This window comes from Lepidothrix coronata, unplaced genomic scaffold (assembly GCF_001604755.1).
Source record: "Lepidothrix coronata isolate B3197 unplaced genomic scaffold, Lepidothrix_coronata-1.0 Scaffold189, whole genome shotgun sequence".
In the NCBI taxonomy this organism is placed as follows: Eukaryota; Metazoa; Chordata; class Aves; order Passeriformes; family Pipridae; genus Lepidothrix; species Lepidothrix coronata.
This window is the reverse complement of record NW_016690369.1, coordinates 437,684-458,858: the sequence shown is the minus strand read 5'-3', so window position 1 is coordinate 458,858 and position 21,175 is coordinate 437,684. Positions and strand designations below refer to the sequence as shown.

Sequence of the window (21,175 nt, the reverse complement as noted above, 5' to 3'; positions counted from 1 at the left end):
AGAGAGGCTAAAACCAGGCATGGCAGAGCACTGCCAGGCACTTCACCCTCCTGGACTGCTTTGGTCTGTGCTTTGAAATCAGGTGCCTTTGCTCTGGAGCTTTTTAACTGTCTTATTTTGTGTTTTGCTAGTTATTTATTTAAAATCGCAGACAGTCACTTGGCAGTGGAATGGATGGCAGGGCTGCAGGGGGCACTCTTAGCCTGCCCAGAAAAGCCTGGCTGGGGACCACCAGGCTGGGGACAAGCAAGGGACCACCAGGCCACTCCAGCAGGCATTGCCATGCAGGGTGACAGCCCCAGGCCCGTGGAGGTGGGAGGCTTTGCAGGGTGAGCATCTTCTCTATTGTTTCACATGCTCCTGGGCCACTTTCCAGCCCTGCAGCTGATGTTGTCCCCCCAACCTGCTTCCTCCTGTGCTTGCTTTTTTTTTTATTTTTTTCCAATTGCCTGGGAAGGAGAAAAATTAATAAATAAATATATATACACACACAGACACAATATATTTGTGCATATATTTATTTTGCACACATATATGTATATTACATATACACACACAGTATATGTGTCTATCTAGATATGTACACACTATATATCACCCCAAATACATATATTGTGCCAATACATATTTCCAAAAATATACATAATACAAGTGTGTTGGATATATTTCCCCAAATTAATATTTCCATGTTTTGAGCTTTTTCAAGGAACCCTCTGTCGCTTTTCAAACAGCCCCACAGAAGGTGTTAATGACACTGGGAAACAGCAAAACAAGGGAGCTGGGTGGTTTGAATAGTGGATTTTTAAAGCTGTTGTGCCTGTGCTGCTCAGCACTGGCAGTCCAGGGAATCCTGTCCTGGTTGCCTTTAGACTTTTTGATATTTTTATTTATGGACCCACCACTTAAGTGCTCAGACTTGCCCTGCCCCGTTGTTTGTGTTCCTACAACAATCTGTAGGAACTTTTTAATTTTGGACTTTGAGGATATCGAGTTCTAATTCTTGGGCTGGAGAAAGTGGTGTTTAATCTTCTCTGTAGGGGAGTCAGGGACTCTCTGGTTAACAGCTCAAGTCCTCTGCCTGCCAAATCAATGTCTTCTAGTTCCACCAGCCTTAGGTGCTGCCCACCTTCCACCCCAGCCCCAGAGACTTTGCTGGGATGTGTGATGCTGGTTCAGATCGTGTCCTGCCACGTTCTGCTGCAGGTTTTGACCTCTCATGCACCCTCCTGGATTTATTTATTATTTTTTTCTGAGACCCTATAGGTGTTGTTTTCTTCAGAGGGAGAGCTGTTCAATTATAGGGGCTGCTTCTGGGCTAGGTGTGAAGATTTAGCTTTTGTGGGTGTGTTTTTTTTTCCCCCGTTTTTGTTCTTTATTGGATTCTACTCTTATCTTTACTACCAGGAAAAATAACAAAAGATAAATGGTCCTTAGTTCTTTCCAAAGAGCCATAGTTAGGGGAGGAGAGACAAAGGGATTGCTATCCCATGAAAGCTGCTAATTTTTGCTACCAAATTGTGGGCCTTTTATGGCAAGACTCTTTTTTTTTTCTTCTTCTTCTTTTTTTTTTTTCAAAAGGAACTCTAGATGTGGCAAGCTGAATTGGAGATCTGTGAAAGGCCACATTTTCACAGATTGGAGCCCTGGCAATTTCTGAAAATTGGGCTCCTTTAAAAATCTATCACATTAGATCCACGCAGCCTTCATTGGAAGTTCCAATTAACTGTTTGTTTCAGAGCCTCCTCTTCCATCCTCCTTCCCCCTGTCTGCACCAACTGCATTAATATTAAAAATAAGCCTGTTTTGCAGCTCCTGTAGAACATTTTGAGGAGATGTATGTTTTATTTTCCTCAAAGGGGGAACGATTAGATTTAGAAAAGGACTTTTTAAAAGATTCCTACCCAACCAAAGGCAACCTGAGAGGTAGATACAGTCAAGAGTCTGCTTAGGGTTTGGCATCATTGATGCTTCACCACCAAAGGATGCAGTTGTTGGAGTTACACCTCGGGTAGTGTGTTTTGGGGATGGAGTTGTTTCTTTTTTTCTGTGTAAAATAGATCTGAGAAGTTATCATATGGTCTGTATCTATAATTTCTCTTAAATTTGCAATGGCTGTCACTTTGAGCCCTCCCCTGCCACTTAGCTGTGGTAGCCCTCCAAATTCAGGGTGAGATCAGGGGCCAGCACTGCGTGTGGAAGGTGTTTTATCTTCCCTCTGGCCACCCCTTGCCTTTCACCTGTAGGAACTGCAGTCAAACACTTTGCATAAAGCTGTTAAATCACAAAATTATGATCAATTGAGAGACTGGACTTCAGTTTGACTAAAGAAGCAGCAAGCAGAAAAGCAACTGAAAGGTATTCCAGGGCAGGGAACAGGTTATCAGGTGCATTTATCTCCATATTCTGACTTTCCTGTGAAGAAAGTAACGCTGCTTCTTGCAAAGACCTTTGGGGGTGGGTGTCTCTTTTAATTTTAACTCCTTTGCTGACTATTTTCTGCGTCCTGACAAAGACGTGGCATTTAGTGCATCTGGCAAAACAAGTGTCTGGGATTGATTGGGAGGAAACAGATCTATTCCCTCTGATGGAGGGTAAAAGTGAAGACAGGCAGTGGGACAAGACTTTGGAGTCGTGTCTCTTCTAGGAGGGGAAAAATCTCTGAAGGGAGATGCAGTGGATAAAGTGGCAGAGATATTTTTTTTTAAAGGCAGCCTTTATGAAGTTAATTTTATAAGATGATGCCTTTCACTTCTTCTGACCTATTATAATAAAGTGTAGTTATCAGAATGGGCTTTTCATTTCCCATTATAAAGGACACGGTGGTATAATGAATCCTTCTGCCAGACATGCTTGCTGTTCACACCTTTCTCCCAGTAATGGAGTCTACATGACTGGAGACAATTTCTCCTTCCCAGAGTAACAGTGCCCTGTTGAAGCCGTGGAAATCTTCGCTAGTGAAAGGCAGAGGAGGAAAAAAATTAGTCCCTTCATAAACATGTGAGTTTGTTCAGCAAGTGCTGGGCAGAATTAATTAGAACATTCAATGCAAACAGCCCTGGGATGTCCAGTGCTGTCAGGATTTCTGGATGAACAGTGATGCTTTCACTTTTAAAACCCTTCATGTGCTGGAAACGTCTCAAAAAACCCGTTGCTGCTTCCTTTTAGCAGCTTAAAATTTTTCCTCCATGTTGTAGATGGGTGTGGGGAGAGCTGCAGAAGTCACCACGAGCATCTCCCTGTGGTGTAAGGGTCTGCTGGGGGTAGGACAGGGGCTGCACAGCTGCAGCAGGGGAAGGTGAAGGCGGTGGATGACATTTGGGAGAAGCCAGGAGACATCTGAGACATCTGACCTAGGACAGATCTACTGATGCAATAGGGTGGCAGAAGGAACAGGCAGCCCAGGGTACCCTGCTTGCAAGCCTGGGCATGAAAAGGATGCCCCAAAATGAGTCTTGTTGAAGCAGAAAGCCCCCGGGGAAGACGCTGACATTGGTGGGCACCCTGCATACAGCCATCAGGGTGTGGGATCCCAGCTTCCTGGCTTCCCCTGGGAATTAGGACATTGGTGCCAGCACATGGGAGGACTGTGGAGCGTTGTGTCTCACCTAGAGGTGTATGTTCAGGTGGAAACCTGTCAGAAACAGTATTAGGAGCAAGAACTGTCTCATTCCCCCTTTGAGCAGTAATGATGCCTCCGAGCTGGGTTTGGTGCTGGGTGGGAGGAAACAAATGGGTGGTTTAAAAAGGTGACCCACCTTTTGAGATCTCCAAAGCCATTCCCAGGCTCCTTCTCCAGGCCATTGAGTGCCAGGGGTTACAGACACTTCGTGGTGTGGTGGTTGGCATCCGAACCACCTTCAGCACACGGGAGGATTCCTGTGCCAGCAGCACTTCTGCCTTGTTTTCGTCTATCCTTAGGGATAATAATGTCTGGTTCCCGTTTCAAAGGTGGCTTTCCATGGTGCAGGCCCATGCCAGGAGCACTGCAGGGCTGTGTGCACGGAAGAAGCATCAGTGAGGTGGTTCAGGGCCCATCCTCAGGAGGCGGAAACGCTCGCGGTGTCCGATGATGCCGCAGACAACGTGGCACTTGTGTTAATGCTGGATTCCAGCCTCTCATTAGAATGCAAGGTCTGTGCTGGGCTGCTGAGTGTCTGAGGAGGAGCACGTCTGGTGTGGGGGGCTCAGGATGCTGCTCTGGAGTGAAGCTTTGCACCCCGGGGCGGCTCTGCCCTTCTCACCCACAGGCCGTGCGGGCCCTGTCCGCCCACGTTATTTAAAATTCTTACAAAAATTGCATCTCTGGATGGGTTTTCTTGTTTGGTTGATGGCTCCCTCCTCCCTGGCTGAAGAGCTTGGCCCCACTGGTTGCTTTTAGTGCTTTTTGCTGTACAAGGGGAACACGAGGTGTGGATCTGTTGGAGCGAGTCCAGAGGAGTTGATCAGGGGGCTGGAGCTCCTCTGCTCCAGGGGAAGGCTGAGAGGGGTGAGGCTGTGCAGCCTGGAGAACAGAAGGCTCTGAGGAGACCTTAGAGCCCCTTCCAGTACCTAAAGGGGCTCCAAGAGAGCTGGAGAGGGACTTTGGACAAGGGCCTGATGTGGCAGGACAAGGGGGAAGCTGAAGGAGGGCAGGTCTAGATAAGATATGTGGAAGAAATTCCTCTCTGTGAGGGTGGTGAGGCCCTGGCACAGGTTGCCCAGAGAAGTAGTGGACTTACCATCCCTGGAAGTGTTCAAGGCTGAGTTGGACAGGGTTTGGAGCAACCTGGGACAGTGGAAGGTGTCCCTGCCCATGGCAGGAGGTTGGAGTGAGGTGATCTTTAGGGTTCCTTCCAACCCAAACCGTTCCACGGTGTTTCTTTACTGGTACATTTTCCCCTGCTCTGCAGCATCCCTGGCACTGTCTCCTCCCTGCAGCCTTCCAGCAGGCTCAGGGCTGGTGTTTCCAGCAGGTCCTGGCTGCAGTGCAGCAGCTGGGCTGCTGTGATCTTCCCTGTGATCCCACTGCATAGCTTGGCTCTCTTCCCACCCTTGGTCTCTGTTAGCATCCCATTCCCTCCTTTGCTGGGGCTCTTGGAAGATTTAAGTCTTCCCTGAACCACCCCCTGGCATCTGCTCTTCCACACCTTGGGATTGTGTGCAACCTGGATCTCCTGCACAGCCCAGCCCAGGTACATCCTTAAAGCCTGGCTTAGCCCAGAGGATTTACCAGTCTTTTGTGTTTCCATGTCCAAATTGCAGTGCCAGGGACTGTTGCATAGGGTGATGCAAGTGCTTTTCTGGGCAGCAACTTGCAGATGTGTGCACCAGCATCACAAGCTGAGAGCTCCAGGTGGGAATAAAGGGCTCTGCTGGGCTGATTTTTTTTTTTCCCCTTACTCTCTCAAAGATCATAAATTAAACTTTTTTTTCTTTTTTTTGGTCTTTCTTCAAGTCATTTCCTTGTGTGCTGGAAACCCAAACACAGCAGTGCCAACACTGAATATCTGTTGATATTCAGAGAGCAGAAATGTAACTGGCCACTTTAATTTGGCCACTCTCCAAAGCGAGCCATGGGGTGGGGGAGAGTGAAATAGGTTTTCAGTGCTGTTTTTCAGTTTGAATCATAAAGGTGTTTAACATAGATAAGGAAATGTTTAACTCTGTGTTATCTTGGCGAGGTTGCTTTAAAAGGTGGCTCTTCCCAAGAGCAGAAGGAAGATTTTTCAGCATATCTCTTTCCCTGGTTTGAATATTCATTGCATACTTGATTTTTATGTTTATAGTTTTCCCCCTCTTCTGCACTCCACATACTCCATAGACACAGGTCCCTTTTCTGCTCACCCAAAACCTCTGCTGAGGAGTTTTCAGTTGCCTGCCTTGCTCAGTCCAGGTGCCCAATGCAAATGAAAGGGAGTTTCTGGGCTGCTTCCTCCCAGCCCCTGCCAGGGCACCCACCTGAACCTCCTGAAGGAACTCAGTTTTACACACAGATTCCATTGTTCATCAGTGTGAAGGGGCTCAGGGAAGGGGGACTGAGGTGGGGAAGGGGCTGCTTTGGGAATATCTTATTCAAGTTGGGGTTTGCTTTGGGGTTTTTGCCTTTTTTCGGTGCCCAGTGGCACTGGCACATGTGTGTGCAGACATGTGGGCTGCTTCTCCTCCCAGGAAGCAACAAACCAAAGCCTCCTTGTGCTGTCTCCTGTAAATAGCCCATTCAATGCTGTTAGTATTATAAGGTCTCCTTTTGTCTGAATTGTTAAGAGTATGTGTGCCTCTGTGTATAAGGAAGGAAAAGCATCATTTTTTTTGCCTTATGTTGTACCCAGTTCTTGTTCACTCTCAAAACTGGCCCCTTGGCCACTGAGTCTGTTTTTGAGTGTGGCAGCCATTGCAGAATCTACAGTGTTGAAGTTACACTGGACTAACTTTTGAGCTTGTGTCACAGCCTTTAAGTCAAGGTGCAATCAAGATGATTATTTTCTTGATCTTAAAATTCATGTGTCTGTTGCATTTCTTAACTACAGCTCCTGCACGGTGCTGTTGACCCATCCACCTTCCTGTCTTTCACTACCGTGTGCATGTGGGTATTTTTCGGTCTCACTTCTCGAGAAGGTCCTGAACAAGCCTCTAATGAATCACAGTTTTCCCCTCAGGATGACATCGTGTCCTTTATTTGCATCTCTGTTTGCATCATTATTTTTTTTTTTAACCTCGAGCCTGCTGCAGCCTTTCCCCCCTCTTCTCATCCAGTGGGTTTTCAGCCTTGGGATATGATTGCAATTAAGGACCTTCCATTGCCACAGTCTCTCACCTCCCCTGGGGCAGCCCCTGTGCCAAAGGCCTTTGAACCGTGTTGGCTTCTGCAGCTGGTGGCACCAGGAGCAGTTCTGTCTGCACGTTGTTTTTCCTGAAGAAACCAAGCTAAGGCAGAGCAGGATGACCATCTGTCTTCTCACCTCTCTTCCCTCCTCCCCCAGCAGTATCCTGAGCACTTCCAGGCATCTGGCAGAGGACAGGAGACCTTAAATTTGAGAGCTCGGTGCAATTAAGCACAGGAAGAAGCTCCTGAGCCTTGCCCTCTCAGGAAGGTGCTGTTGTGACCTTGACCCTTATCAGACATCCAGGAGTTCACATAAGCTGCCCTTGAAGATGGGACATTTTTTCTGACCAGATGCCAGGGAAGCTGACCCTGGGAAAGCCACCTCCTCTGTTCTGCTTCTGTTCTGCTGCCCATCAGTGGTCTGTGCACATCAGGCTCTCCCCCTCATGGGTGGTCTCTGGGCCTTGCCCAGGGATGTTTGGTGGACAGGTTTGGTCCCTCTTCAGCCCATCCATTTTTTTATTTTTTTTTTTAAATTTCCTTGTGGAAACTCGCATGGAAAAGCAACAATGATGACTTTTCCAAGCCCAGGAATGCCAATCTCAGCACCTCAACAGGCTGACCCTGACCACAAGCAGCACTGGCAGGATCTGTGCCAAAACTTACTGTGCAAATTCAATTGTCAGGGGGGCTGCATGACCCCTCTTTGGTTCCCTTTAACCCAGTTCCTGTTCTCCCCACCCTTTGATCCCGCTGCCATGACAGCAACTGAAGGGTTAAAAGAGTCTGGGGGGCGAGGGGGTGGGGACAAGGTATTTCAGATGCTCATTACTCACTGCCAACTTCCCCCAAAATCATATTAATTTCACGCTGTCACGCAGGACTGCGCTGTCTCCCTCGTCAGCATCCGGGAGGGTGACGGGGATGGGGGGAGTGCAGGTCCCCCCCCTCCTCACCACGGGTGTGCTTTGCAAAGCTCATTGGTGGCCTCTTTCCTGGCTGAGGTACCGACCCAGCGGGGCTGGCACTGGGCTGGGGCTGCTCACCTTGCGGGGGGATCTGGGGAACCGCCGTGCGCTGCCTCCCGAGGATCATTTTCCACCCCGCTGCTTGTGCAAAAACCCCATGAAATTAGGTCTGCTGCAGCAGGGAGGTCTGGAGGAGGGAAGGAGGGAGGCAGGGGAGCTGCCAGCCTGCCCTGCCCTACCTGTGGGCAGCCAGGGTGCTGCTTGAAAGTTGGTCTTTAACCACTTGCCTCCCTTTGTGTTTTTTAATGCCGGTGAGCACGGCCTGGCTCTGCCTGCAGAGATCGAGCTGCCATTGCCTCCTCTCTCATTTCTCCCCTTCTCCCCCTCTTTGGCTCTTTGCTTGCTGTGTCTGCCAGAGCTGTCACCTCTGCAGGGACTTCATGCTGTCAGCTGGGACTCTGACAGCTCCCACACAAGCTTAGCATTCCCAAGCCCATCCCAGTTGGAAGCTCACTGTCTGGCTGCAGGCATTCCACTCTGTCCCCAGCCATTTTTATTGTTGTCATCCCTAGAACCTGACTCACTTTTTTTTCTTTTTTTTTCCCATGTGTGTGCTTGTATTTTTTTGTGTTTTGGAACTGGAAGGATCATCCCCCTCCCTTTTTCTTCCATCATGTAGCCTGTGGCCACACTTCTTGGAGCACTTGGCGAAATCCAGAGCAGCAGCTCGGGGCTCCCTGTGTTTGCAGAGCTGGGAAGGAAATGGTACATTAAGAGACACAGCTCTCCTCACAGCAGAGAGCTGGTGGCTTGGGCTAAAAAGCCTTGTTTGAGGCTAAAAAGCTTTGGAATAAACCTTGGGAGGGAAGAGGAGATTCATGAGCCCCAAGGGTTCTGTGGCTCTCGTGCCCACAGAGCTTTGGGCCCTTGGGAGTGGAGGATGAGAACAGCAGCCTCTGGTACCTCCAGCTGTGTGCTGGGACTTATCAATGCTTTGGAAACGTTAGGGAATCTACCGTACTCCATTTCTTTAATCAACTGTGCTCGTGCTTTTCTGCCTCTCGTTCCTTTCTGAGGTCCCATCTTGCTTGAAAAGGCCATCCTCTGATGTGTGAACTGAAAGCAGGCTCCTCCTACACAGACACATCCCTTGGGAACATCAGCATCTCCGTGCTGTGCTTCCCCCACCTTGGCATTGACCTTAGGAGCAGAGAGTGCTGCAGGAAAGCTCTCTGAACCTCCTTTTTCAGGGCTAAAGCACCACCCCAGCAGCTGGCACTGTGTGTGTGACCAGCCCATGTGATGATTCCTGGCATTGGCTTTTACCCTTTCCCACGTAGGGGATCTTCCCCCAGAAGCAGAGATGTTCCTTCTGGGAGGTATGTGGGGTGTTGTGGCCTTTCCAAGGCAGACAGGTGATGGTAGAGGTGGTTTCCTGAGCCCTGTTGCTCGATATCCATGCAAGAATCAGAGGAAAGCTCTTAACTTGGCAAGTTCCTCTATTCAAGCCAAGCATCTCTTCTCCAGGTGTTCTTACCTGCTCTCACCTCTTTGACTCCTTCAGTATGGGCATGGCAGCTTGTGTACCAGCCTGAAGAGCTGTACATGTGTAGCCTTTAAAAATTAGGATCATCTGTTGAAAGCCTCTGGCCTGGAAGCCTCACAGCAAGGAGAGGTGAGATCCCAACTTCCTTCAAGCTGGGTGTCCCTGCTTGGGTATTCCATGCTGTTGGAAATGCCCCCTCTGGAGAGGGCAAACTCTGGCCCTTTTGGACCCTGGGCAGCCCCAGCAGGTGATTTTTAGGTGTGTCATTGCCTCTCTTCTCCCCTCCCAGCATCCATGGGTGCATTACAGCTCATTCAGGTTGGCTGGTGAGGCACTGCCAGCAGATGCAGAACGATGTGGTTTCTGTTCCTCCTCTGGAGCCCCTCATTTCTGCCTCACGTTCCCCTTCTCAGCCTGCAGCTGCCACCCAGCTCTGACAGCATCTGTCAGCCAGGTACAAGTGTCTGCTCCTGCCTGCCATCGATTGTGAACACCCAGGGCGCTGGGATGAGCCTTCCCAGAGGTTTTGAGGGAGCAGTGGAAGGGGGATGATGGGCAGAGCTCACACCCTGCCATGCAGACACCCTGCTCAGCGTTCGGTGCTGCCTTTGACCTGTCCTGCCCAGCTCTGCCTTTATTTGCATCTTTCTGGCTCCCACCAGAGAGCAGAGCTGTAAAACACTCAGACTGTGCATTTGTTGGATGGTTTCATTTATGGGAGAGGCTCTGAGTTGGGAGGGGGCAGTCAGGGCTGGGGCAGGGGGATGGGGAGCATTGAAGCAGATGCTTCTCCTCGTCAAAATCCATTTATTAAATTAGCAAGGTTGTATCAACAGGGCTCGGGGCTGCTGGTGTTTGTGTACTGATACAGTGACTCTGAGCGAGGACAAGGTTTGAAACCGAAGGAGGGTCGATTTAGACCAGATAAAAGGAAGAAGTTTTTTAGGAGGAGGGTGGTGAGGCACTGGCATGGATTGCCCAGAGAAGCTGTGGGTGCTCCCTCCCTGGAAGCATTCAAGGTCAGGTGGACAGGGCTCTGAACAACCTGGTCTAGTGGAAGGTGTCCCTGCTCATGGCAGGGGAGTTGGGTTAGATGATCTTTAAAGGTCCCTCTCAACCCAAACCATTCTGATTCTATGACAGTGCAGGGAGGTTTGTCCCACCTCTGGACATCTCCCTTCACAGGGGGATGTGAGTGGTTCACTGTGCCTGGCAAAGGTCCATTTCCACAAGGAGGATCTGACTCTGGGAAGTGTGTGCCTGGCTCCAGAGCAGCTCCCGTGAACATGGGCTTCTGCTTCCCTGCACCTGGACACTCCTGCTTCCTCTCAGTCGCAGTTGTCACAGTGCAGCCCTGCTGCACAGAAAATGCTCTCCTGTGCTAAGACATAAATAAGGAAACAAATTAGAAACCCAAACCCAACAGGCAGTTACTGCCACTGCAGTTTTCTTTGTCCAAAAGATCCCATGGGTGGATCAGCCAGAGTTGGCGACTTCCATCCTGGCCTCTGCCTCTCTTTGCTGGTTGTGGTGGTGCAAATAATCTGCTGTAGGTGACCTTGCCTTGGCAGGGGAGCTGGACTAGGTGATCTCCAGAGGCCCTTTCCAACCTTTCTTTGATTCTGTGAAATCTCTCTCCTCGTGATCCAGCACTTTCTGAGATGGGTGGGTGGATACTGATGAGCTTTCCGCAGAAACAGAGCGGGAACATCGCCGTTGAATCCCATGATGGCTCAGGTAATGATTGCACCCTGCCATCACTCCCTGTCCTCCTGTCTTTTGGGAGTTTTCCACATGATCTGTAAAGATGAGTCCTGCTGTGTAAAGCAGCCTCTGAGCTTTAGCAGGTGGTGTGGTTGTGTCAGGTTGGGAAGGAGTGACCGAAGGACTGGGCACACTGGGAGCAGGAAGAGAGCCGCCATGGCAGCTTGGGTGACAGCCACACCTGCAGTTTGGGAACAGGATGGGTGAGTTGGGCCATTATCAGTGTAAAACAGTACCTCTAGAAGTACCCCTCTGTTCACACTGCTTTTACAACGAGGAAATCTGCTGTTGTGCTGTGGGTCACGTCTCTGGAGGGGACAGTGCCGGCCAGGGGAGCACAGTGGTGTGGTGGCTCCCAGCCCTGCCTCACCAACGAGCTGCCCTGTGCCCGGATCTCATGCTTTGCCTTGTTCTGATGCCTGGCAGACGTCAGATGTGGTCAGCCTGGGCTCTTCAGAGACAGCCCTGCCCTCAGGAGATCTCACCATCCTCCTTGTGTCTGAGTCACCAGAACAGCTCCCGCGTTCCCGGTGCATTTGTGTGCATTTGATCTTCCCTACGTGTTTCTCTGTTCCTCTGATGAAAATAATTAATCAGGTTATTTTTCTAAGTCATCCTGCAGCTTTACAGGGACAAGACTTAAATAAGGATTCTCTTTAAAGCAGAGCTATGTTAAAATAGCTGTCTGCCTATAAATATCTCATTGCTTCTATATTTATTCTCCTCCAGCTCAGTGCAGGAGGCTCTACAGTTGAATATGAGATATATATATACATATATATATAATGGGGCTGATGCAGCTGGTATCTTAACAGCAAGGCTGCCTTCTCCAAAGGATGCCCTGAGTACACCTCTGTGGGTACATGAGGCACGGCTAAATCCTCATCCTGTGTTTCCTGCTTTGCTAGTTGTACAAATTTCCTCTTGTCTTTGAAACGAGCTGACTCACAGGAATCCTACAGGAGCAGAGATTTGCACCAGACCCTCCTGTGAGCACTATTTTTAGCATAACTTGTTTTTTTGACCAGAGCTGCACTCTGATCAGGATTTTCAAAAGAGCCCAGGAGAGATAAATCCCCAAATCTCAGCGCTGTTGGAGCTGCGGGTTCCTTTGAAATCCTGACCTGCTGGTGATTAGGGCAGTGACTTGGTGGCTTCTAAGCACTGGTCCTGCAAGGTGCTGTGTGTGGGGAGAATTGTGGCTTAGGAGTGTGAGCTCTGCAAAAGGCTCTGGTTGAAGTCCCTGCAAGGATTGAGATTTCGTGAGGTTTGGGATATAAGGGTCATTACTTCTGTTGTTTTTACATCTCAGGCAGAGCTGCCACGGGAGGGTGGTTTGATCCTGGTGTGGTCTGTGGAGGTGGGGGAAGACATCCTTTTTCAGTTGTCCTGATACAGCTGGTCCTTTCTCCAACAGACTTGAATGTCTTTTGTCTCCCCCAGAAAAAAAAATAATTACAATAGGATTAAGAAGAGAACCATTGGTTAGATGAAATTAGAGAATGTGAGAATGGCCATGGCCCAGGCAGGGCTGGCCCATGGCAGCAGAGGAGAGGAGAGCCCCGCTGTGACCAGGACCAGCTCAGAGCTCTGTGAGGTTGCAAAAGAGGAGAGAAGCAGCAGCAAGACCTGAATAATATTAGAGTGGGATTTTCAGGCTCTCTCCTGGTTTGGGATGACCTCTTCAGTCACATATGTCCACCAGCAGTTATCTTTAAATCCTCTGAGTCACCAGCTCACACTCTTTTGGGATGACTTTTAAGTCCCAGCTCCCTTTCAGAGTTCAAGTCCAGCAGTGCTGTTTAAATCTGGGGCTTCCTGAAGCTTATGGTGTTCCCTGTGCCAGCTCTGCACCTTCCCCTGTGCCTTGGGAACTGGATTGGAAGTTGTGAGCATTGAGATGGAGAATTTCACAAGGAAATCCGATTGTGCTTTAACTAAATAGTGAATCATCATTGTCTTTAAAGCGTGGAAATAAATGAGGATAACAGGCAAGTGTCTTGTGTGGGAGGTGTCAGCATGCTCAGCGAGTCCTGGGAGTTTTTCCTTGGTCTCCACATCTCTAAAATAGGTTTATAAGAATAGATAGATTAAAAAGAGCTCCCCACCCCAATGGTAGACACTCTTCTATCAGCGAGGACCAGGAAACAAAGCAGGATAGAAGTGAACAGATGTGGCTTTGCCTGTGGGCAGGCACAGGTAGGAATTGACCCTCAGAAGAGCTGAAATCTCACTTTGCTGTCAGAGCAGAAAGATGGGAACAAATCAGGAGGTGACTGAGCCCATCCCTCCATCCAAAAAGCGTGGGGAGGCTGCTGGGTGGTTCTCTGCACGTCCCACCTCCCGGTTCAAGGGCTCCAGGGCTGGCTCTCCTCCCCTCCACCGTCCCCACCTTTCCTTTTGCCACGCTGCCCCGTGAAATTCCAGCCTGGGAACCGGCTCTGTAGGACTAAATTGCTGTGACAGTCACACCATAGCAACTGTACCTGTCTGCCTCCACGAGCCGGGGAGCTGTGGAAAAATAATCATGGACTGGGAGGAGCGGGGGGCCGAGGAGGGGAAGGGAGGCTGCAAGGCAACACTGCCACCTCCTCCAGCACCACAAATCTGTGCTGTCCAGGGAAGAGAAAGGCCCCTTTTAACACCAGCCTTTAAAGAAAATCACTTTAAGGAACCGACCGACGTCAAACCTTGCAAAGTAGGATTAAATGCGGCAAAATTAAGAAACCAAACCTGGTTGCGGCACCTGGTTAGAAATGACTTAAGTGGAGGGATATTAAAATTTTAAAGCTTGCTGCTGTGCTGGTGATGGAGGATTTAAAAAATAATAATTACTGTTGTGGGTTTGTTTTTTTTTTTTTCCTTTTTGCTTGGTTTTCAGGATTGGCTTCTCTCTGTTTAGCGTGCAGCCTAATTGCGTAATTACACGATAGACTGGAGTAGAATTTAGTGCCCGTAATACCAGTTATAAAGAAGAGCCCTAATTATGTATATCTTCTCAGGTAAATAATACATCAGGGGCATGGAGTGGCCTAATTACTGTTCTGAAAACCTGCCTAATGACTAATTTACTTGGAATTTCAGAAAGCTTTTGATAAGGTCCCTCATAAGCAACTGTTAAGGAAAATAAATCGAGAAGGGGTAAAATGTTTTGCTACGTTTTTAAACGAGCCGTTTAAGCGACAGGAAGCAGCCACTGCCTTCTGGTCCTGCCTCCTGAGGAGAGGGAAGGTCCCACAGCTGCCTGTTGGTCTGGGGCCATGTTTCTGATCCCACTTTGCCATGAGTTCCAAGGGAGACTCCTACCAAGGTCCACTAAAAATGGGATTTGATATTAACAGGAGTCTTGTGGGTAAATTCACAGCTCCTTGGAAGAAGCTTGTCCTCATAGTCTCTGGCACTGGCAGTGGTTGTGGTGTTGAGCATTTAAATAATTTTGAAAGATCTGTGCCAAAAATCCAATGAATTCAAAGGCAGCTGAACTTTGCTTAGTTGTCTGCAGGCAGGTATGGGAAGCAAGGGCAATCCAAAAGCTGGACCCACTTCCCCAGGGCTGGTTTTTCTGGGTGGATCTTGTGGCCTTCCTCCATTTGCTGGAGCTGGGACCAGCACTGCTGTTACTCCATGGAGTGTGGGAGGCACATCAGGGAGAGGCAGCAGTGAAGCTTGAATCACAACCCCCCGCTTTGCTTTTGGGTCTCTTCTGGGAGAAAGCACAGCCTTGTACTTCCGAGTGGAGGAGCCACAGAGGGGATTAGCACCGAAGGGTCCTTGGAGCAGCCACTGCAGAGATAAAGCTGGAGGATCTTTGTGCCTCACCAGTGACATGCTAATTGGCTTTTCTTTCCCAGCAAACTCTGCAAATGATGCTCTTTAAGTTGCTGGCAAGATGAACAGTTGCTGTGACAGGTGTGCCGAAAGCACCGTCTGGATGCAATTAGAGAGAGCGTCCCGGAGACATCGGATGGAGCCGGGCACGTCCCAGGGAGTCTGTCCTGCTCCCCCTCCTCTGCCAGGGGCAGGGCTGCTTTTGGAAAGCATTGGTCCCTTCCAGCCGAATTTTGGGGGGTTCAAGGTGGGAATTGGGCTGGTGTAGGACTCCTACAAGCCTGGTGGAAATAGAGAAACGGGGGAAGGGTGTTATTTGTGCTGCAGTGGCAGAAAGGTGGAAAATTCCACTCTGTGGCAAATCAGAGATTCTCCACGTGGGACAGAGTGGCTTCACACTGACAGAGGGCAGAGTTAGATGGAATACTGGGAAGGAATCCTTCCCTGGGAGGGTGGTGAGGCCCTGGCACAGGTTGCCTGGAGAAGCTGTGGCTGACTCATCCCTGTGAATTTTCAAGGCCAGGCTGGACAGGGCTTGGAGCAACCTGGGCTAGTGGAAGGTGTTCCTGCCCATGGCAGGGGATGGAACGAGATGATCTTTAAGGTCTCTTCCAACCCAAACCATTCCATGAGTCTATGACAGGGAGGGGGTGGCTACCTGGGCTGGACACCCCGTGTCCCACCACCAACAGCCCTCAGCAACCTGCTTCCTGTGGGCCTTTCTCTGGCTTCGGTTCTCCCAGCAAAGAGAAATCCCTGAGTGACTTCTCTCTCTTACAAGACCCATTTACCCATTTGCAGCACTTCCAGCTCTCCTGCTGCTTTTGCCAGGAGGCTTTTGCTTTCTCTCTTGTACCAAATTCGTGTTGCACAGGATATATTTTTTTTTAAATCACAAGTCTCTCTGCAGCCTTCATGGGTCGCTCAAAGTGTTGTATGTGTGTGTGAGGTGGGTAGGCAGCTGCTGTGGATTTGCAGGCAGTGAGCTGGAAAAATGGGAGAGGTGAGGTATTCCAAGAGCACCTGTATGGGGAGCAGAGGCTGGAAAGGGGCCTGGAGTCTCCCCATTTCCTCCCCAGCATCATTACTGGCTACTGAGCTCCTTAGGGAGCTGCAACATCTCTTAGTGGTCACTTCTGCCTTATCCAAACCTGATGGTCATCACCAATCCTGGAGAGAGTCCTGATTTGAAAATGCCATTCCCGATTTTTGTGGGCCCTTTACATAGGACTCCTGTCTGAGAAACCTTGTTTCAGAGAGACCTCTATCTCTGGGGAGATTTGGGAATCTCTCCCCGTCCCTTCACTTTGTTGTTTCACTGCCCTGTCAAGCACTTAAAGATTCTGGGGAATACATTGTAGGTGTTTTTTGGGGAGTATGACGTTGAATGCTGGCTGGGATGAGGTTGCAGCACCCCAGGAAAGCAGCTGCCTCTGGAGGGGCTGTGTGACCCTTTCCTGCCATCACCCAGCAGTGCAGAGGAGGGGACAAGTGGGAATCACCCATATCCAGCATTGGAACAATCATTATTCCACATGAGCTGAGGATACAGGCTTGAACAACTCAGAAATCCTGTCACAACGAGGCTTCCCACAGCTCCAACCCAAAGCAGGCAGGGCTGTGCTTTGTTCAGGTGGTACCCCACTGCATCCATGAGTTTCAACCTGACCTGCATCTCCTGCCTGGAAATGCTTGGTGCCAAAAGGAATGATTTGGGATGAAATGCTGTGGCTGAGCTCAGACAGTTGCCCTTGGTGCTCAGCTTCCCTCATTGTGGGTGAGCAGGAGGGAGCCTGGCTTTGGACCTGCCACAGGAGGCTCTGTGCAGCTTGGACAGGTCTTCCCCAGGAAACTGGGCTCAGAAAGGGGTCCATCACTTGGAGCAGCCAAGCTCAGAGAGGATGACAGCACTTCTCCCAGCAGCACGAGGCTGGCCCTGAAAAAGAGGAATCACATAAAGCAAAGCCCGGTTTTGCTGCAGCAGCAGATCAAGAGGCCTCCAAACAAAGGCAATGCTCCTGGGCAAGGAGCAGAGGAAGCTGGAAAAACTGATGATCCATGTGGTACAGAACAAGGCACAGACATGGCTGTCCCCCTCCCGTGTCCCGCTGGCTTTTCCTGGGGATTTTGTGGGTGGTTTGATTATCCAGCAGGTCTGTCCAGTGCCGGCGAGGAGTGGGAGTGAAGGAGCAGCTCTGCAGTGGGGACCTGCTTCCCGGTGTCACTTCATCCATGCAGCCATGGGCTGGGGGTCCACTGGGACACCTGCTGTGCTGCCAGGTCCCTCCACCCGTGGCTTTTCCAGAGCTGGAGGCAGCAGCAGTTGGACTTGGCTCGGTGCATCCGGAGGCTCCGCTCCCGCCTTGCCCTCCTGCGCCTTCATTTGCTAATTTTCAGAGGTTACCGAGGAGACATTATTGATGATGATGATGATGGTAATAGGGGAGATAGGTGGCAGATTAATTCCTGAACTCTCTAACAGGATTTAAGCTAACAAGAGAGGAAGGCTTTTTTCCTCCCTCTTTCCTTTCCCTTCCTCCTTTCAGGTATTTCCTGTGCTGGGGATAACAACACCAAGGAGTGTTAAATTGGCTCTGAATGTCCACCCCTGGCTGTCCACATTCTTGTAACGATTTCATTAGCTTGAATTATCCACGTTATTTTCTTGTAATGGGATTAGCTGTACTGGAGTCAGCTGAAGTCCTGGAGCGGGAGGCGGGAGGGACCTTCCACTGCGTATTCCATTAACTCCCTCATGCAGGGGGTGGAACTGGCCATGGCTCAGCCCAGGGGCAAAACCATTTGCCAGGGTCCTGTGTTCCTAAAGGAGGAAGAAAGAAAAAGGAACATTATTATATTTTTTTTCCTCCCCCTTATAATCAGCGAGTGGGTGCAGAGGCAGAGACGGGCAAGGCCGTAATTTTCTAGGGGAGGGAAGGTCCTGTTTGGGGGTGAGGGGGGAAAAATAATGAAATGAAGGTGACCATTGCAAAGCAGCTGAGTGAATTCTGCTGGGCTGGCGTGTGGCTGCAGCCTGTTCCTGGGGCTGAGGCTGGGAAGGGAAGGATTTGTGTCTCCTTTGGGCTCATCATCCCTGCCCAGAGCCACCTCTGATGAGCGGTCACGCTGCCTGGCTCGTTCGCCTGAGCTCTGTCCTAGGGCTGCCAGCAGTCACGAGGGGGGATTTAGGCAGTGGCAGGGCTTGGGATGGAAAGGCAGGGAGAGGAGGAGGAGGAGGAGGTGGTGACAGTAGATGGCAAGCAACGAGAAGGTTGGCAGCCTTGCTAGAGGTTTTCAGGTTCAGTTTTTTCAACGCATTATTGCTGGTTTGTTTTTCTTGTAAGGATATAAAGGGGGATTTAGGATCCCCCCATGCCGTGGGATGTCTGTACACATCTGCAGAAACCTAAGGGGGGGGTTTTTTTGTTTGTTTTCCAAGAAGTTCTGCTCTCCTGGCAGTGGGCAGTGGTTGGTGAGAGACCAACCATGGCATGGATTCGTGGTGTCAGTTGTGCTTTCCCCTACAAAACTTGGCAACTCAGGAGTCTTTATTCAGTTCGTGGCTTAGGGTGCACCAAGATCAAGCGTGATGAACATATCTGTGTGTTTGGGACTTGAAAATACCAATTAGAGATGGACAGGTCTTGGCCTGACCCGAGGATCTTGTAGTTCAAATGCTGCTATTTGAGACAGGGAAGGTGTTGCAATAGAGGGGTTGCTTCCCAGCTGGAGAGATGTTCACAGCTTCTTAGGAAGAAATTCTTAGGAAGAAACTTCCCTGTGAGGGTGGTGAGGCTCTGGCACAGGTTGCCCAGAGAAGCTGGGGCTGCCCCATCCCTGGAAGGCCAGGTTGGATGGAGCTCTGAGCAACCTGGGATAATGGAATGTGTCCCTGCCCATGGCAGGGGGTCGGAATGAGATGAACTTTAACGTTTCTTCCAACCCAAACCATTCTGTGATTCCATGTTTAACCTGATCCAGAGGTGCCTGTCCCATGAACAAGCGTGTGTGAGTGGCTGTCACCTCTGCCTGAGGCTGTGATGGGGCCAGACTTACACACTGGGAGCTGAGGGAGGGTGAGGAGAGGTTTGGGAGCAGGGGCAGAAATTCAAACAAAACCCAGTGGGAGAGGAGGAGCTGCGAAAAGAGGTGATGGAGTCAGTGGCAGAAGAGGACTGGTGTGCCTGGCAATCCTGGGGTGGAAGCACAGAGGGTTTGGGGCTGTGCCTGTCGCAGGAGAGCGATGATGGAAGGGGAGGGAGCTGCTGGGTGGAACTTGTGTGTCATGCTGGCATAGGAGGGAAGAGGGTTTCTGGAGACCACCTGTATCCCTGTCCTCCTCTGCCCTGTGTCTGCTGGGCTGTGTTGGTGAAGGATGTGCAGGCACCTTCTGGTGAACAGGCAAAGCCAAGTGAGCAGTGTGTTGTCTCCGAGCTGGAATGTGCTCTGTTTAATAGCAATATAATGTCCTATAATTAGCAGGCAAAGGACTTGCCTCCCAGCTGGCCTGTGCCAGAAGGATATAATTACAATCCCAAGGAGTGATGTTCCTCTGACCTGCAGCCAGCTTGCAGTGTACATCTTACAGCATGGAGGAGAAATCTACTTCTCCTCCCTCTGTTCAGCCAGGCAAGCGGGATGGCTGCGGCACCACTGGAAGAGCTGCCAAAACATTGGGAAAGCAGCAGTGCCATGTAGAAGTGCTGAGTCCCTTGTGGGTGGGAGGGAGGGGATGTCCCTTCTGGCATCTCTTAGAACATCCTGTGTCTCTGCTGAGCTTGGAATGGGTGCCTAGTCAAGGGAGAGGCTGTGGCTGTCTTTATCCTGCAGCCCTGCAGATTGTCGCTCAGCCAGGGCCAGAACAGCCTTTTCCTGGTTTCCCAGTAAATCTGGATCAGCATAAAACAAAGGTTCTCATTTAGGAAATAGTAGTTGCAGTGTTTGCTCAGGGCTGTCATCCCTTCCAGCCAACGGAGTGAAAATGTGCCAAGCCTGGGAGAGCGAGCGTAGGCGCGAGGATGGAGTTGCCAGCCTGGCTGGCAGGATTCCTGCAGGGAGAGGGGAGCCCAGGCAGAACCCCGTCCCCAGACCCACCCCACACCTCTGCCCTCCCCTTCAGGCCCTGACCCCACTTGGGAATTCAGAGAGCAGCTGTTTGGACACCATTTTTCGTGCTATGTGGGGAAGGAGGTAATGGAGCCGCCGTGTGCCTGGCAGGTCACCAGGGGCTTTGCAGTCCTGCCACCTCTGTGGGAAAATTCTTTGCTTTTGCCCCCTCCCCCTGCCCCAACCTGCCCATATTAATTGTGAACAGCTCCACGGGGAGGTCATTCCTACAAGAGATTTGGTTTTACCACCCACCTTGGTTGCACTCATTACAGGTGAGATTCAGCCCGGTGCGGTGCCACCAGGAACTGTGGGAGTGTCCTGCCAGAAATCCAGCCCCAGTGGGTCTGATGGGGACAGGATTCACCAGGAAGGAGGTTGGGATCTTCTGCAAAGTTAAGGCAGGCTGACTGTAAGCCAGACAATGTCTCAAGATGGAAAAGGCTTTGCTCTCACAACCACCAGATCCTTCAACCCTCGTGCAGAGGCTCAGGAGCACTTGGAGAAGGCATGGATGCTGGCAGGTTTCACACTCACACTGACTCCAGGAGCTTCCCTGTAAACCCTCGTGCTTGGGGTGAGGAGCCTGGCATGGTGCTGTGCTCCACACCAGCAGCAGGGTTTGGTGCCAGCTCTTTCTGGTCTCTGTCCAGTTTGACAGGAAAGGCACATCAGCTCCCAGAGGAATCCCCACCCAGGGGCTGTGTGGGTTATTTCCCTCCATCTGTGCCCCTTGGAGCTCTGTGCTGGAAGGGGAAGGAGCTGGCAGTGACACCAGGTCTGAGCTGCTGTGATCCCCCTGCCTCCCCAGCCATCCCAGCCCCTGAGAGGATGTGTTTTCAAGCAGCTTGATGGGGTCTTATGGAAGAGCTGCCTTCTTCCCTCCTGTTTCAGTGTGCTCTGGCTTTACTTGGATGATGTGCTCCATCCCTTTTTCTTCTGCCATCCCCACCCCTGTGGCTTTGACTGTGGCGTGATCCATGTGCAGCCATCCCGGAGCTGGAAGGCTGCGGCATGGATGCAGCTGGAGTGGGAACAAACACGTCAGCACCTGGCTTCCCTGGGCACTGCGGGGGGTAATTGGGTTCCCTCTGCCTCTCTCCCCCCAAAACCAGGGGAAATAATTGGAAAAGAGAGGTGTGAGTCTCTGCCTGGCACTGG

The 21,175-nt window shown here is 50.5% G+C and overlaps 1 protein-coding gene across 3 annotated transcripts in view; it reads left to right on the top strand.

Annotated features, from left to right (window-relative positions):
- Window positions 1-21,175, top strand: part of RBM19 (RNA binding motif protein 19) — a 66,633-nt gene that overhangs the window by 18,481 nt on the left and 26,977 nt on the right. The gene's annotated exons all lie outside the window — the stretch shown is intronic.